General features: G+C 40.0%; 1 long non-coding RNA gene across 1 annotated transcript; it reads left to right on the top strand.

Annotated features, from left to right (window-relative positions):
* The first annotated feature begins 7,562 nt into the window (after positions 1–7,562).
* On the top strand, positions 7,563–14,436 carry LOC119766894. The gene is made up of 2 exons (XR_005277197.1): positions 7,563–7,618; positions 14,051–14,436. It is a non-coding gene; the product is annotated as an uncharacterized LOC119766894 (long non-coding RNA).
* Positions 14,437–16,607: the final 2,171 nt, after the last annotated feature.

The following is a 16,607-nucleotide window of genomic DNA, read 5'->3' as shown; positions in this document are numbered from 1 at the left end:
CCTTCGAGAAGTGGTCCGTGGTTCCGTTGGTAGGTCCCAACATAGACCGATAGTAGATTGGGCGCAGATCCATCTGCGCACACACACTGGTTGAGGAGGTCCAATAAGTCCGCGGGAACAACTCCCGGGCTTCCGGGTGACGGTTTCGTGGTCACCGCAATAAATAAACTACACGAATTCCAACAAGAACGTTTATTTCTTAGGACTGTACAAAATTTACAAGCGCCGCGCCGGCGCGACGGTCACCCGTGACCTTTCCCCTTTGGGGACATTTTTACAACTTGAGTTGATTTCTCATTTGTGCGATCGCTGAACCTAGTGCGATGTTTTTATCTTCGGCTAGAGAGAAAGTTTTGGGAGAAACTTCTCTCCGCTCAGTCTACCTAAACTCTCAACAAATGACCCCCGGTCATTGATGATCGTTCGTATTTGGTCCAGTGGAAGTCAACCTGACTCTCCAACATTCTCACCCACCCTGAAATTCCCCGAATTTCTGAACCTAAAGCATCACAAGAAGCTCAAGAGTGTGGGAGGGAATGATACAAACATGTGTCCTAGTTTGTGTTGTTTGTGTCCTAAGCTCAACCAAAACATGAGCTTGTGTGTCCTAAAAGTGTTTGTAGTCATAAATTCTTCCTATTTTGTAAGCTTTGCTTGGTAAATGATTCGCTTTTTACCCTAACCCGACGATCAGATCGTCCATCCAAATTTTGTCAGAAGTTGTTTTCGTGAGCAAACGATTCCTATCGTGCCTCACCCACCATCGAAGATCACAGCGTAGATGTGTGTTGGTGCTGATCAGCTGTTCGTTGACTGCCTGAAGAGTGCGCAGAAAACCTTGCGAGCCGATCCCCATGACCAGCCTAATCCCGATGCCATGTGTATTCCACCACTGTTTCGTACGTCCAAGTACGTGCCAGCTGATTTGTGCGATCGTGTGTGATCGCTGAAGATGTTTGTAGATGTGCTTGCGATCTCCTTATCGGACCAAAACCGCAACACATTTGTCCCTTACCACCACCAACTGCGACCGATGATCACAGCTGATCGATTGATCCTCTTTGCGCTCCGACCCCTAGACCCTGCCTAGAGTAGCGCGTGTAGAGTGCTGCTGCCCGTAGCCGTCCGTGGCTACAGTAGCACGTCGATGTAGAAGTACACCAGACATACGCAACCGATGCCAGCTCCGTGTGGCTGTATGCGCTGACCCTGCCAGCGTGGTTGTGTGCACACCAAAGCACCGTACTGTTGTATTTTGGTCCAAAACAACAGTTATCGACGTCCCTGCCGTCGATTCCAAATTCGATGCGAGTTTTTTGGTAGGGTATTTGTCCCTTTTTTGAACCTCCAAATGATGAAACTCCGAAGCACGCGTCCTTGGCGCTTCGCAGATTGTGGTCCTCCTTGAATGGGCAGCAGTGTTCCAACTGCCGGCCATCCTTGATTCCGTTCAGCTTCCCCAAGGTGTGCATCCTCGACACCCCCAAAACTTGAACACGATGTAAGATCGGCTGTGTTCCAACAGCCGACCCAGGTTACGCCGCACATGGCAACGTCCCGTTGACGCCGCGCTGAGGCGTGGGTTTGTGAATGGTTGTTATTCCAGAAGTTTGCAGTGCTTCCCCGACTGCACATAGGGTTGAGACCATAACCCGTACTCCGTTCCTCCGCAGTCTGTCCTCGACTGCACCCGAATCCTGAATGGTGCGGATCGTGTATCGGCGCAAGCGACATCCAACGACCCACACGCTGACTTGCACCTGCTAGCCCAGTTTCCCATCGCGACGATACCATCGTCGCCAATCAGTACCGTTAGCCGACGTCCCGATGACGTCACGGAAGATGATAACTTGTCCCGAACGGTGTGTGTAGATGACCGTTAGCAACACTACCACCAGTTGGCAGTGGTCAACTCCAGAATGTTGTATGCGTGCCAGCAATGTATTGGTTGACCGTGCAGTAACATGGAAGAGGATTAAGGTTTTTAGGGTGTAGCGTCCGATGTCCGGCTTCGGCGGACATATACTTTAGAATGTGTTTACCTTAAGAAACCTAAAGTTGTGCAGCCTCTTCATGGTGTATGGTCGTTCCCGGATGATTCCCGATCAGTTACACCGTCCAACCGATCGCCGTTGTTGCATGCCGAATCAGATCTCGCTCCGTGGAGATCAAAGTTGATCACGTGCCGGTATCAGTAACCCTGACGACGACGACTCACATCTACGACCGTAATAGCTGATCGCCCGATCGCCGATCGTCCAGCAGTGTGAGCTGGTGTGAGTTTCATTTGTTCTCCCAGCGAACCGTTGCTCGTCTTGCCTTGTGCCAGCTGTCCGCTGCTGGCCCCGATTGTTTGCTGAACTGTAGTGGTTGGAATGAGACACCACGATGATCCCTTTGTACTGCCGTCGTCTCGCTCGCAGTGACGACACCATGACGTCACGTTGTGAGTAGGCAGCATCCGTTTTGGCCAGCTCGAGTGTGAGCGATCATCCCAGCGACGTTCTGCGTGGTTGGTTGACGATCACGATGACTCAGCGCCGAATGTGAGTTGTTGGTGTTGGTGTGGTATCACAGCAAGGAATAGAAAAATGTTGTGTAATACTCCGTAGGAGGGTCCAAGCCTCGGCGGCATATACCGTTCTATTTTATTTACCTGGAAAAGTAGGTTTCGCTCCAAAACGGTACGTGTTGTGTTCCCTGAAGCTGCGTTGATGAAATGTCCAAACGTGTTGCCAGACACGTTGGTGAATCTCGTGACGTGTCACAAGTGCAGCTCCGGTTGATAGGGTTGTTTTGCCAAGTTGTGTTGGTTGCTCCTCTGCAACAGCTGAGTGTTGACGTCATCCTGACGTCACGGTGTGTGATGGTGGACAACGACATGTGGCGACCTTTCGTCGATCGTTGATGACGTCGTCGCGTTGAGTCCGTGTTGGTGATATCACGCCTCCTCATCGGTAGCAGACGATGGCGATCCTTTCAACCACCGACCATCGATGGTTAATTGGTTTAAATTGATGTCGATGAATGTTCGCGACCGGGATAGTGCGACCGTGCACAAGAGGATGAGCGTTTCTGCTCCGAAACCAGCCGTGCCGACGATGATGTGATGTGTAGCGGGTGTGTGGCTCGCAGTGTTGGTTCAAGAAGAGATTTTGATGGTGTTAGCGAGTGATTGTGCTCGGCTTCGGCCGACATATACCGATGTTTGTGAATAATTACCTTTGGAAACAGGTGTGTCCTCCTAATCGGTAGCATGTCCAGAAGCCAGAAGAAGTCCAAACTCCATCATCCCGAGGGCAGACCAGCTTGAGTGGTCTGCTTCCAGCCAAGAACGAACCGTGTGAGTGGCCGAACCAAGATCCAGCAAGCGCGACGTATTGCATGGTGAGTTGGAAGTCTGCTCGCTCGCGATTTGTTGTTATGTCTCAGGCCGCTGTGCACACCGTGCACTCCATTTGTAATTCGTGAAGAAAGGACAATGACCTTTGTCCAGCCCAGCCAAGTTGAAATGGCGCTATCCATCCAGCGCGCAAAATGGCGTGAAGTCCAACTCCAGGTAGTACGAACCGATTTGCGTGTCCAAGTCCTTCAACCAGCGTCCTCCGGTGGTTCCCCAACATCCGGTTCGAAGGACCATTATGTTGGGCTACGGACCTTCGATTCGGACCAGTTCCTCCGCAACCTCAACACAGCCAAATTCCTGGCCGACGGACTGGTGCTGCCCCGTAACAAAGAGTGGGGGTGTAGCGTCCAACTGCTACAGGAACGCTTCTAGTTTGCCACCGCCAATGTCCAATAAAACGCACCACTTAGAAACACTCGCACATACGAAAACTGCGTTTATTACACTTAGCAAATTATATTAAATAACATTTATCGTTGGTTACAAAAATTAAAGTGTCCGGTGTGCCGGAGTCCCGGCGACCCGGTTCCCGTTGTCCTGAGCAAACCTTTTCTGAATGACTTGTCCTAGCTGCGATCTGAGACCACAAGCCCTAAAGTTGCCCTTCGGGCCCTGCCGATGTTTTATAGTTCGGGTTCTGATAATCATGAGAAGAGAGTACAACTCTCGGTTCAAGCCCCTTTTCCCGCGTAAATCAATATCTCACACAAATCGATTACCAAAATCCCACCGACACAATATCTAGGGTTGAAGCCTCAAATATGATTAGCTTACAATCAAACATCAAGTTCAAAATTTCCGGTTTTCAATGAAAGCATTCGCTTTGAGACATCATTTTAAAGCAAAATTAATCATTTTGTCAAAATTGGTCAAAATTTTCCCATAGTTTCAGAGGAATTTGATAAAACACTTTAATACCAAAATAATACCAAAATGTGCCATCCTGACTTAGAAAATTTTCCACAATTTCAAGTCATTTCTTTAGGGGGTATATCAAAAATGTTTAAAATCAGGTTTGAAATTTCCGGTTTTCAATGAAAGCAATTGCTTTGAGACATAATTTTAGCGCAAAATTAATTATTTTGTCAAAATTGGTCAAAATTTTCCCATAGTTTCAGAGGAATTTGATAAAACACTGTAATACCAAAAGAATACCAATATGTGGTGTTCGACCATTGACAAATTCTGCAATTTTGCAATATCAAAACAATACCTTAAATTGGTATGATGGCACATTTTGCTCTTGCATAATCCTTAAGACAAATTTTAAAGGGTCCAGGAATACCAAAATTTGGTATTGATACCAGAGAAAGGTATTATTACGCATTTCCCTTGTTATTTTTCCATGCTCGGGTAATGTGCTGAACCTGGGCGAGTTGCCGCGCAAATTTCGAAATATCCATCTGTTTTCGGATGCGGCCAGACTTTTCAACAAAATACACAGTTTTCAAATGAAAATATGGTCAATTTTTTTCATTTTCATATCTTTTATTTATCTCCAAAATTGCATTTTTCGAGCCCTACAACCTCCCAAATTTTCATCCAGATTCATAATATGGTTCTGGAGTTAGAGCCGTTTGATTGACCTACCATAAGAAACAAAATCCCTAAAAAAAGGTAAAAGCCCACCTGGTGACCTTCGCCAACATTTTTCATTTCTGATTTTATTCAAAATTTCTTGCTACATTCATAGTACACTAAAGAAAGGTATAGGTTTTACTTTAAGCCAGGACGTCATTTCCATCTTCGTAAATATGTCGATTCAAAAAAAAAAAATATGTCGATTCAGCATGAATTTTAATCGGAAAAATCGTCAAAAAATCATACTGCATCGATTTTCGACGCTTCGTCGCCAAGTCGACAAGTTGTCAAGTTGAGCTTCGAATACTGGCGCGAGAATGCTGGCGCATATATTTGCTGGCTCGACTTATACTCGTTTGTACCCAATTATTTTTCTTCATCAATGGATATCAATAAATCGTACTTAAGTTCAAAATATTAGATATTTTTTAATTACTTGTCTGACAAAAAGTCGTCAAATTTAAATAACGCTTACTGCCAGTTTCATTCTCTTACCTTGAAAATCATATTAATTTTTTTAAAGTAAATGTTATTCAGTTTTTTTCATTTATTTTAATGTTTTTATATGGCGTGTTAGCTTTCTGGGTTCAAACAAGAATTCCTTATTATGAAATTTTCATAGCAAAATCACACCTTTTCCTCCTTTTTAACAACATTCTGCCTGTAAGTGTCTTGCGAACCTTCGTGGTGAACGGACACTAGAGCTGCGGTATTTTTTTACTACCTAAGCTCAGAGTTATTTCAAAACAAAATTCACAGTCTTTTTAAAGACTACCTGTGTTATTTTCCAAAATTCTAAACAGTCTTTTCAAGACTAACCCCGCCTGAAATTTTGTTGTATTTTACAAACGAAGCCATCTTTTTAAGAGAACTTTGCTTGCAAAATGCGTCAAAACAAAGGTAAACGCAAATCTTCTGAAGATTTGGTCGTTACGTCGGTGAAGCGTTTGAACGCTAAACCGGCTAACGGAAACAGAAAAAGAAAACAGCCTCTTCTGAGGTCTGATTCTGATTCTGAATGTGAGGTCAATCCTCCAATTCCATTGACAAACAGTTTCGGTGTTTTATCCGAAACTGATGACAAGGAACCTTCTCCTCGTACTGAGCCTTCTGCCGTCGAGAAACGAGTAAAGGCTCCGCCAATTGTAGTGACTTCCGTCTCCGATTTGGCCAGCTTTCGAACGCAACTGAAGAATTGCAAGGAAACTTGCAATTTGAAGGTTTCGTTCCAGCTTGGTCGAAGAGGAGAATGTCGCTTGTTGACGGAATCTTTACAAGATCACCAAACTTTTGTTGGTTATTTGAAAACCACAAACACAATTTCTACACGTATGAGACCAAGAATGCTCGGCCATTCAAGGCGGTCTTGAAAGGTCTCTCCAACGACTTGTCGGTGGATGAGATCAAAAACGAACTTAAGGTGTTGCTTGGCTTTGCCCCATCCCAAGTAATACCAATGAAGAAAAATCAAACGGGAATATTTCTCGCTTTGGTTTGACTTCACAATTTTATCTGATTCATTTCAACAGAAATGAAATCAACAATTTGAAACTTTTGGACAAAGTTCAGTTTTTGTTCCATGTACGGGTAAAGTGGGAGCATTTTAAGAAACATGGCGGTAATGGCCAGAATCTGACCCAGTGCCGGCGTTGCCAGGCATTCGGTCACGGTACTGATCATTGCGCCATGGTTCCAAAATGCATGGTTTGCGGGGATTCTTCTCACGACAAGGACAATTGTCCCGTGAAAGAAGTCACCCAATTTAAATGTGCAAATTGTGGTGGAAATCACAAATCAAATTTCTGGGATTGCCCCATCAGAAAAAGGTTTTGGATTCTCGTGCTAAGCATCAGCCGAAATCCAAACCGAAATTTTCTCAAAGTCAGGTTGTACCTGCATCTTTAAATCAAACGTTCGTGCTGTCTCACTCGAACAATTCTAGAAATACCCCTACCGTGGAAAAGTTAGGTAACAACAATGGCATTTCTTATGCTAACGTCGTTTCGGGTTCATCCACGAATTTTAAATCCTCTACCAATCTTTCTGAAATTGGGCAGTGTAGTGAATGAGTGTGGTAGAGAAGAGTGAGAGAGAGAGAGAGTTAGCGAAATAAGAGAGATCAGGTCAGCCGAGAGAGAAGTTGAAGATGTATGTGTGAGCAAACAAGAAATAAATCAGTCGTGTGTTTTGCTTTGGCCAGAAAAGACGCGTTTGTGTTTCTTATCCGAAACGGAAGATTTTCCGAAAATTTGGAGTGAATACCGCTCAAGTCACGACAATGGCGCAATCAGCGCTCCCTCCGCGATACTTTATCAAGATATTAATAAGTTTTGTTGTTCTTAGTGATTTTAGTGATTATTTTTATTCAAAGTTTGGCTGTTGTGAAGTGTTTGCAAACCATGATGGCGTCGGCGTCCTCTGTTGAAGGCAGAGCACAGAAAGCTGCAGCGGTGAAATTTTTGTTGTTTGATTGATGGTAACCTTGTCGTGTTTTCCGGCATTCGATCGTAAATATTTTGGTGTAGAAAGAAACGTCATGGCTGCAGTCGGCCGCGGTGTCCCGTTTGATTGGTTTCACACACAAAGAAACGCCGTGGCTGCAGCGTTTTCGTTCGATTTTTTCCCGCTAAGGTAAGGTAGTACAACTTTTGGTCGATGTGGGGCCGACTCGAGTGTTGGTCCCCGTATAGAGAATGCTCTACTGTCGGACCGATGTCAGCCCGATGTTAGGCAAACATTTTATTTTTTTGTAGAACCAGTGCTGTAATGGAAGGATCTTGTATAAAAATACAGTTGTTGAGTTTTATTGTTGTTTCTTAACAGAACTAATGTATTTCGTTGTGGTGTCGTTATGTTTTGTTTTGAGTATATATAAGAGAATAATTTTAAATAAAAAAATGAGTCATTGTTGTTAAATCAAATGGTGTTGAACTGCTAATGGTGAGAGTTCTGGCATTGGATTGATTTGAAGTTGAAGTTATTTAAATACAACGACATATTTTTTTACGTTAGTAATGTTAGAAAAAGTTTCTTATTCTTTATGATTTAAGTTGGTTATAAAGTATGAAGTATGAAATGTGAACAATCTTTGAACTAGTTGAGTCGACACAGTGACGACAAAAATTAAGTATACCAAATCATGTAAGGATAATTCTAAAAAGGACAATACTTTACTGTTTTGTAGCGGTGGAAACGATAAAAAAAAACGACTTAAAGGTGCATTATGAACAGAATTTTCGTGCAATGCAAGGGATGCAAACTTCGGTTTCGTGCTGTGTGCATAACATGAAATATACAAATGAATTTGAAATGTATACTAATTTGTCGAATAAATGTTTTTCTTCTACTAAGAAACTAAGAATGATGATATTTCTATTGATTATAAAAAGTGTACTTGATTGATTTAGGTTGAATAATAATTGTTAATTGAGATCGAAGGAAATGCAATAATGAAAAATCCTCAATAACAGGGAGTGTCAAGAAATTGAAGTAAATCAAAAAATAATGAAACAACAAAACTCAAGAAAAATAAATCAAATTATAATAAGTCCTACTTGTTACTGCTAGTGTACTTTGAGCTCGAGTCCCCTGGAAGGGTAGACGAATTATTGAGTTTGGGACGGATCCGGTGGTGTAGTGGTGAGATTTATCAAGAACAGATTTGGCCCCGGCCAACTTCAAAATTCAGGTCGTTTGGTTATCCAACCCACGCTGGTCGGCAGGGACACTCACAATCCAAGGGTCGTCAAATCGAATCCCGGGGAGAATGAGAGCGTGAGTGTAAAAAAATGGTTTGGATTGCCTGATCGTTTTAAGCCTTCGGACTGCAAGTTCCACACTTGCAATCTTTTAATAAAGACCGCCAAGGCCATGTTGTAAAGCGATCCATTTGATTTTTTTTCTCTATGCTTTGAGCTTGAGCAGGGATGCTACCAACTCATAGATGGGATCTTCATTTCAATGGAACCTCTCGACTTGCTCTGAGAGAGATGAGCAATCTGCCAAAACAAGTAAACGACTATCGTAGGAAGAGCTCTTCTCTTTGCAACGTTGCCTAATTTGCTATCTAGTTACCTGCGATGCTCGTGTGGTACGTGCTGTCTTGCTTTGTCGCATTAGCTAGGATGAGCGTAAAGAGACAAACAGACAGTGACAGATCATGTCTATGCGTGTGTCTGATGGTTATTTTGGTTCATCATTGTTGACTGTTATGTGCTCTTTCATCTTGTGTTAGAAAGCGATGGAGAAATTTATACCAACGCAGGATGCCGATCACAAATTGATGCGTTTGTAAGTGATGATTCGCATCCTTGAGCTTGAGTCTACTGTGAGGGTAGAGCGTTTATTATGCATATTTGAGCTTGAGTCCCTCGAAAGGGTAGAGCTTGCATTATGGATACTTGTAGCTTGAGTCTCCTGTGAGAGTAGAGCGTTATTATTGCATCGTGTGCCTGAGTCCCCTGAGAGGGTAGAGCTTGCATTATGGATACTTTGAGCTTGAGTCCCCTGTGAGGGTAGAGCGTTTATTATGCATATGTGTGCTTGAGTCCCCCGAGAGGGTAGAGCTTGCATTATGGATACTTTGAGCTTGAGTCCCCTGTGAGGGTAGAGCGTTTATTATGCATATGTGTGCTTGAGTCCCCCGAGAGGGTAGAGCTTGCATTATGGATACTTTGAGCTTGAGTCCCCTGTGAGGGTAGAGTGTTTATTATGCATATGTGTGCTTGAGTCCCCCGAGAGGGTAGAGCTTGGATTATGGATACTTATTGCTTGAGTCCCCTGTGAGGGTAGAGCGTTTATTATGCATATGTGTGCTTGAGTCCCCCGAGAGGGTAGAGCTTGGATTATGGATACTTGTAGCTTGAGTCCCCCGAGAGGGTAGAGCTTGCATTATGGATACTTTGAGCTTGAGTCCCCTGTGAGGGTAGAGCGTTTATTATGCATATGTGTGCTTGAGTCCCCCGAGAGGGTAGAGCTTGGATTATGGATACTTTGAGCTTGAGTCACCTGTGAGGGTAGAGCGTTTATTATGCATATGTGTGCTTGAGTCCCCCGAGAGGGTAGAGCTTGGATTATGGATACTTGTAGCTTGAGTCCCCTGTGAGGGTAGAGCGTTTATTATGCATATGTGTGCTTGAGTCCCCCGAGAGGGTAGAGCTTGGATTATGGATACTTGTAGCTTGAGTTCCCTGTGAGGGTAGAGCGTTTACTATTGCATTCGTGTGCCTGAGTCCCCCGAGAGGGTAGAGCTTGGATTATGGATACTTCGAGCTTGAATCCCCAGTGAAATAGAGCGTTTATTACAGCCCGGGAGTATGTTGACAGCTCCCATACAAACTGAGTGTACCTCTTTTGTGGGCCCAGTGGGCCTAAGATGGCGGCCTTCGATATTATCTAGCCAAACTTTTGAAAATGGCGTATAGTTCAAATAAATCTAGTTTTTGCCTTGTTTCGGTTTAAAACGACAAAATAAGCAGTCTGAAATCATTTTCTTAAAAAACTTGTTTAGAGATACGCCATGTTCAAATATTAGTCCAGAACAGTTGAAGTGAGCGTGCCGCGAAAGCCGTCACGAAAAAAAAACCGGCTGGTTTATTATCATATTTTTGTTTGAGTTTCTTCAGAGGGTAAAGCGTGGATTATGGATACTTTGAGATTAAACCCTGTAGAAGGATAGAGGAAGAATTATGTATACATTGAGCTTGATGCTCCAGCAATAATTGAGCGTAATTTATGGGTAAATTTTGAGCTCATAATTCGAATTCAGGAAGATGCTACAAAACTGGGATTTATCGATTGTTGGACAAATTGGTTAAGGATTTCAGATATTGAATCTTTTTGAGGTGATGTTTTAAAAAACGTTAGGCTCGTAACCTACACGACTTAAATTTGAGTATATGATTGGATTTCAAGGAAGATGTAAAACACAAATAATAAAGAAACAAACCTATTGTTGGACAAATTGGTTAAAGATTTCAGATATTTTTAATCTTTTTGGAGAAATGATTATAAAACGATATGCTCGTAACCTACACGACTTAAATTTGAGCTCATAATTGGATTTCAGGGAAGATGCAAAAAAAATATCGTTTGTTTTTGAAAGTTGGTGAAGAATTTTAGACATTCAATCTTTTTGAGGTGATGATTTCAGAAACGATAGGCTCGTAACCTACAAGACTTAAATTTGAGCTCACTGATTGGATTTCAGGAAGATTCTAAAAACAAAAAGTATCGTTTGTTTTTGATGTTTTGGTGAAGACATTTTTGACTTTCAATCAGTATTGTTTGACAAGTGTGACAGTTCACTTTGAGAAACGATAGGCTCGTAACCTACACGACTTCAAATTTGAGCTCATGATTGGATTTCAGATGAAAAAACAAAAATATCGTTTGTTTTTGAGAGTTGGTAAAGAATTTTAGACTTTCAATCTTTTGAGGTGACGATTTGAGAAACGATAGGCTCGTAACCTACACGACTTAAATTTGAGCTCATGATTGAATTTCAGGGAAGATGAAAAAAAAAAAATCGTTTGTTTTTGAAGTTGGTAAAGAATTTTAGACTTTCAATCTTTTGAGGTGATGATTTGAGAAACGATAGGCTCGTAACCTACAAGACTTAAATTTGAGCTCATGATTGAATTTTGCAAAAAAATATCGTTTGTTTTTGAAAGTTGGTGAAGAATTTTAGACTTTCAATCTTTTTGAGGTGATGATTTGAGAAACGATAGGCTCGTAACCTACACGACTTAAATTTGAGCTCATGATTGAATTTCAGGGAAGATGCAAAAAAAAAAATCGTTTGTTTTTGAAGTTGGTAAAGAATTTTAGACTTTCAATCTTTTTGAGGTGACGATTTGAGAAACGATAGGCTCGTAACCTACACGACTTAAATTTGAGCTCATGATTGGATTTCAGGGAAGATGAAAAAACAAAAATATCGTTTGTTTTTGAAGTTGGTAAAGAATTTTAGACTTTCAATCTTTTGAGGTGACGATTTGAGAAACGATAGGCTCGTAACCTACAAGACTTAAATTTGAGCTCATGATTAAATTTCAGGGAAGATGCAAAAAAAAAATATCGTTTGTTTTTGGAAGTTGGTGAAGAATTTTAGACATTCAATCTTTTTGAGGTGATGATTTGAGAAACGATAGGCTCGTAACCTACACGACTTAAATTGGAGCTCATGATTGGATTTCAGGGAAGATGCAAAACAAAAATATCGTTTGTTTTTGAAGTTGGTAAAGAATTTTAGACTTTCAATCTTTTGAGGTGATGATTTGAGAAACGATAGGCTCGTAACCTACAAGACTTAAATTTGAGCTCATGATTGAATTTCAGGGAAGATGCAAAAAAAAAATATCGTTTGTTTTTGGAAGTTGGTGAAGAATTTTAGACATTCAATCTTTTTGAGGTGATGATTTGAGAAACGATAGGCTCGTAACCTACACGACTTAAATTGGAGCTCATGATTGGATTTCAGGGAAGATGCAAAACAAAAATATCGTTTGTTTTTGAAGTTGGTAAAGAATTTTAGACTTTCAATCTTTTGAGGTGACGATTTGAGAAACGATAGGCTCGTAACCTACAAGACTTAAATTTGAGCTCATGATTGAATTTCAGGGAAGATGCAAAAAAATAAATATCGTTTGTTTTTGGAAGTTGGTGAAGAATTTTAGACATTCAATCTTTTTGAGGTGATGATTTGAGAAACGATAGGCTCGTAACCTACACGACTTAAATTGGAGCTCATGATTGGATTTCAGGGAAGATGCAAAAAAAAAAAAATATCGTTTGTTTTTGAAAGTTGGTGAAGAATTTTAGACTTTCAATCTTTTGAGGTGATGATTTGAGAAACGATAGGCTCGTAACCTACAAGACTTAAATTTGAGCTCATGATTGAATTTCAGGGAAGATGCAAAAAAAAAATATCGTTTGTTTTTGGAAGTTGGTGAAGAATTTTAGACATTCAATCTTTTTGAGGTGATGATTTGAGAAACGATAGGCTCGTAACCTACACGACTTAAATTGGAGCTCATGATTGGATTTCAGGGAAGATGCAAAAAATATCGTTTGTTTTTGAAGTTGGTGAAGAATTTTAGACTTTCAATCTTTTTGAGGTGATGATTTGAGAAACGATAGGCCCGTAACCTATACGACTTAAATTTGAGCTCATGATTGGATTTCAGGGAAGATGCAAAAAAAAATATATCGTTTGTTTTTGAAAGACTTAGACTTTCAATCTTTTTGAGGTGATGATTTGAGAAACGATAGGCTCGTAACCTACACGACTTAAATTGGAGCTCATGATTGGATTTCAGGGAAGATGCAAAAAAAAAAATATCGTTTGTTTTTGAAAGTTGGTGAAGAATTTTAGACTTTCAATCTTTTGAGGTGATGATTTGAGAAACGATAGGCTCGTAACCTACACGACTTAAATTTGAGCTCATGATTGGATTTCAGGGAAGATGAAAAAACAAAAATATCGTTTGTTTTTGAAGTTGGTAAAGAATTTTAGACTTTCAATCTTTTGAGGTGACGATTTGAGAAACGATAGGCTCGTAACCTACAAGACTTAAATTTGAGCTCATGATTGAATTTCAGGGAAGATGCAAAAAAATAAATATCGTTTGTTTTTGGAAGTTGGTGAAGAATTTTAGACATTCAATCTTTTTGAGGTGATGATTTGAGAAACGATAGGCCCGTAACCTATACGACTTAAATTTGAGCTCATGATTGGATTTCAGGGAAGATGCAAAAAAAAATATATCGTTTGTTTTTGAAAGACTTAGACTTTCAATCTTTTTGAGGTGAAGATTTGGGAAACGATAGGCTCGTAGCCTACAAGACTTAAAATTTGAGCTTATGATTGGATTTCAAGGAAAATGTAAACAAAAAAAAAGGATAATAATAGTGATATCGATTAATGGACTAATTGGTAAAGTATTTTTGTTTCTCAAACCCATTTTCTGGGAAGATTGTAGGTTATAATTTCTTGTGTATTATTCAATTAATTTATAACACGAGCGCTTTGGAGTATTTCGTTTTTTATTTTTTTATTTGCAGGAAACCATATGGACGTTAGGGTTTTGACTTGCATGAACCTCGATCAAGGATACCGGAGAAGGATCTGCCAATACTGAATCTTGGGATGAGCAGTGTTTCCAGAATACCAACGAACACCATGCTGAGCATTAGGTTGCAGTTGAATTTGTGATTATTATTAATTAATAAGATATGAATCCAAAATAAAATCAGTAGTGAAAAAAGACACAAAGACAAAAATAAGAGTAGGGAAGAACGAGGATGTAGTGAATGAGTGTGGTAGAGAAGAGTGAGAGAGAGAGAGTTAGCGAAATAAGAGAGATCAGGTCAGCCGAGAGAGAAGTTGAAGATGTATGTGTGAGCAAACAAGAAATAAATCAGTCGTGTGTTTTGCTTTGGCCAGAAAAGACGCGTTTGTGTTTCTTATCCGAAACGGAAGATTTTCCGAAAATTTGAAGTGAATACCGCTCAAGTCACGACAGGCAGGTACCTCAAATCTCATTTGAAAATTTTTCTGCTGGCAACGCTTTGGGATCTTCTGATCTCGGCGATGTTACGTTTGAAAAAATGACTTTTTTGCAAAACTCACTGTTTGGTTTGATTCAAACAATGAGTAATGCTACATCCATGATGGAAGCAATCCAGATTGGATTAAAATTTGCGAATGATGTTGTTCTTACCCTGAAGTTTAATCATGGATCTAAGTAATTCCATCAATATTATGAATTTTAATGCTCGCTCTTTAAAAGCGAAAGAAAATGAATTTTTCAACTTTTACGAGTTCATAACGTGCATGTTGCTGTTATAACCGAAACATTTTTAAAAACTGGCACTTATTTGAAAAGTGATCCAGATTATAAAGTTATAACTAATAACCGAATGAATCGAAATGGCGGTGGAGTTGCAATAGTTATCCACCGTAGTATGACTTATAGCACGTTACGTGACTTTAAGTTAAAAGTTATTGAAAGTTTGGGCATTGAACTTGAAACTTCTTTTGGGAAAATTATGATTGCAGCTGCATATTTGCCATTCCAATGCACTGGGGAAAATAAAAATTATTTCAAAGGGGATTTGAATAAACTTACTCGGCATAGATCTCGATTTTTGATCATCGGTGATTTTAATGCCAAACACCAATCTTGGAATAATTCAAAAGTAAATTCCAATGGTAAAATTCTGTTCAGAGATTGCACTTCTGGTCTTTATTCGGTTTTATACCCGAATGGGCCAATTTGCTTTTCTTCTGTTAGAAATCCATCAACAATTGATTTGGTTTTGACAAATCAAAGTCAGTATTGTGGTCCTTTAGTGACTCATGCTGATTTTGATTCTGATCACCTTCCAGTAACTTTTTCACTTTCTCATGAAGCAGTTACCAGACCCAATAGTTCTGTGTTCAATTACCACAAAGCTAATTGGGACAGGTATCAGCATCATATTGAGAATAATTTAAATCATGATTTTGTTTTAGAAACCAAAGCTGATATTGATTCAGCCTTGGAATCTTTAACTAATGCAATTTTGGATGCTAGGAATATTGCTATTCCTAAAGTCCAAGTCAAATTTGATTCTCCCATTATTGATGACGATCTTCAGCTTTTGATTCGTCTGAAAATGTTCGCCGAAGACAGTATCAACGTTCTCGTGATCCTGCACTGAAGCGAATTCAAAAGATTTGCAAAAGGTTATTGACCACAGATTCACTCTCCTGCGAAATGAAAAGTTCGCAAGAGATGTCGAACAAATTAAACCTTATTCCAAACCTTTTGGAAACTTTCAAAGGTTCTTAAGAAACCTCAAAACCCATCCCTTCTTTAAAAGATGGTGATAATATTCTATTAACTAATGGGGAAAAAGCTCAAAAACTTGCTCAGCAGTTTGAGAGTGCTCATAATTTCAACTTGAATGTTTTGAGTCCTATTGAAAATCAAATTTCAATAGAATTTCAGAATATTGTTGAACAAGAATTTTCATCAGATGAAGTTTTTAATACGGATCTGAATGAAATAAAATCTATTATCAAAAAATTTAAAAATATGAAAGCCCCTGGTGAGGATGGCATTTTTTACATTTTAATTAAAAAATTACCAGAAGCAACTTTAAGTAGCTTGGTCAATATTTTCAACAAATGTTTTGATTTGGCATATTTTCCCAGTAGTTGGAAAAATGCCAAAGTAATTCCGATTTTGAAACCGGATAAAAATCCTGCTGAAGCCTCAAGCTATCGGCCCATTAGTTTGCTTTCATCTATTAGTAAATTATTCGAAAGAATAATTCTTAATAGAATGATGACGCACATTAATGAAAATTCAATTTTCGCTGATGAGCAGTTTGGATTTCGCCTTGGGCATTCAACTACTCATCAGTTGTTGAGAGTTTCAAATTTAATTCGAAGCAACAAATCTGAGGGCTATTCTACTGGCGCTGCTCTTCTAGACATAGAAAAAGCATTTGACAGTGTTTGGCATAAAGGTTTGATTGCGAAATTGAAAAGGTTTAATTTTCCGATTTATATCGTGAAAATTATTCAAAATTATTTGACGGATCGTACTCTGCAGGTATGTTATCAGAATAG

The sequence above is a fragment of the Culex quinquefasciatus genome, chromosome 1, assembly GCF_015732765.1.
Source record: "Culex quinquefasciatus strain JHB chromosome 1, VPISU_Cqui_1.0_pri_paternal, whole genome shotgun sequence".
In the NCBI taxonomy this organism is placed as follows: Eukaryota; Metazoa; Arthropoda; class Insecta; order Diptera; family Culicidae; genus Culex; species Culex quinquefasciatus.
Note: the sequence above shows the minus strand (reverse complement) of the source record. Positions and strands in the feature narration are given on the sequence as shown.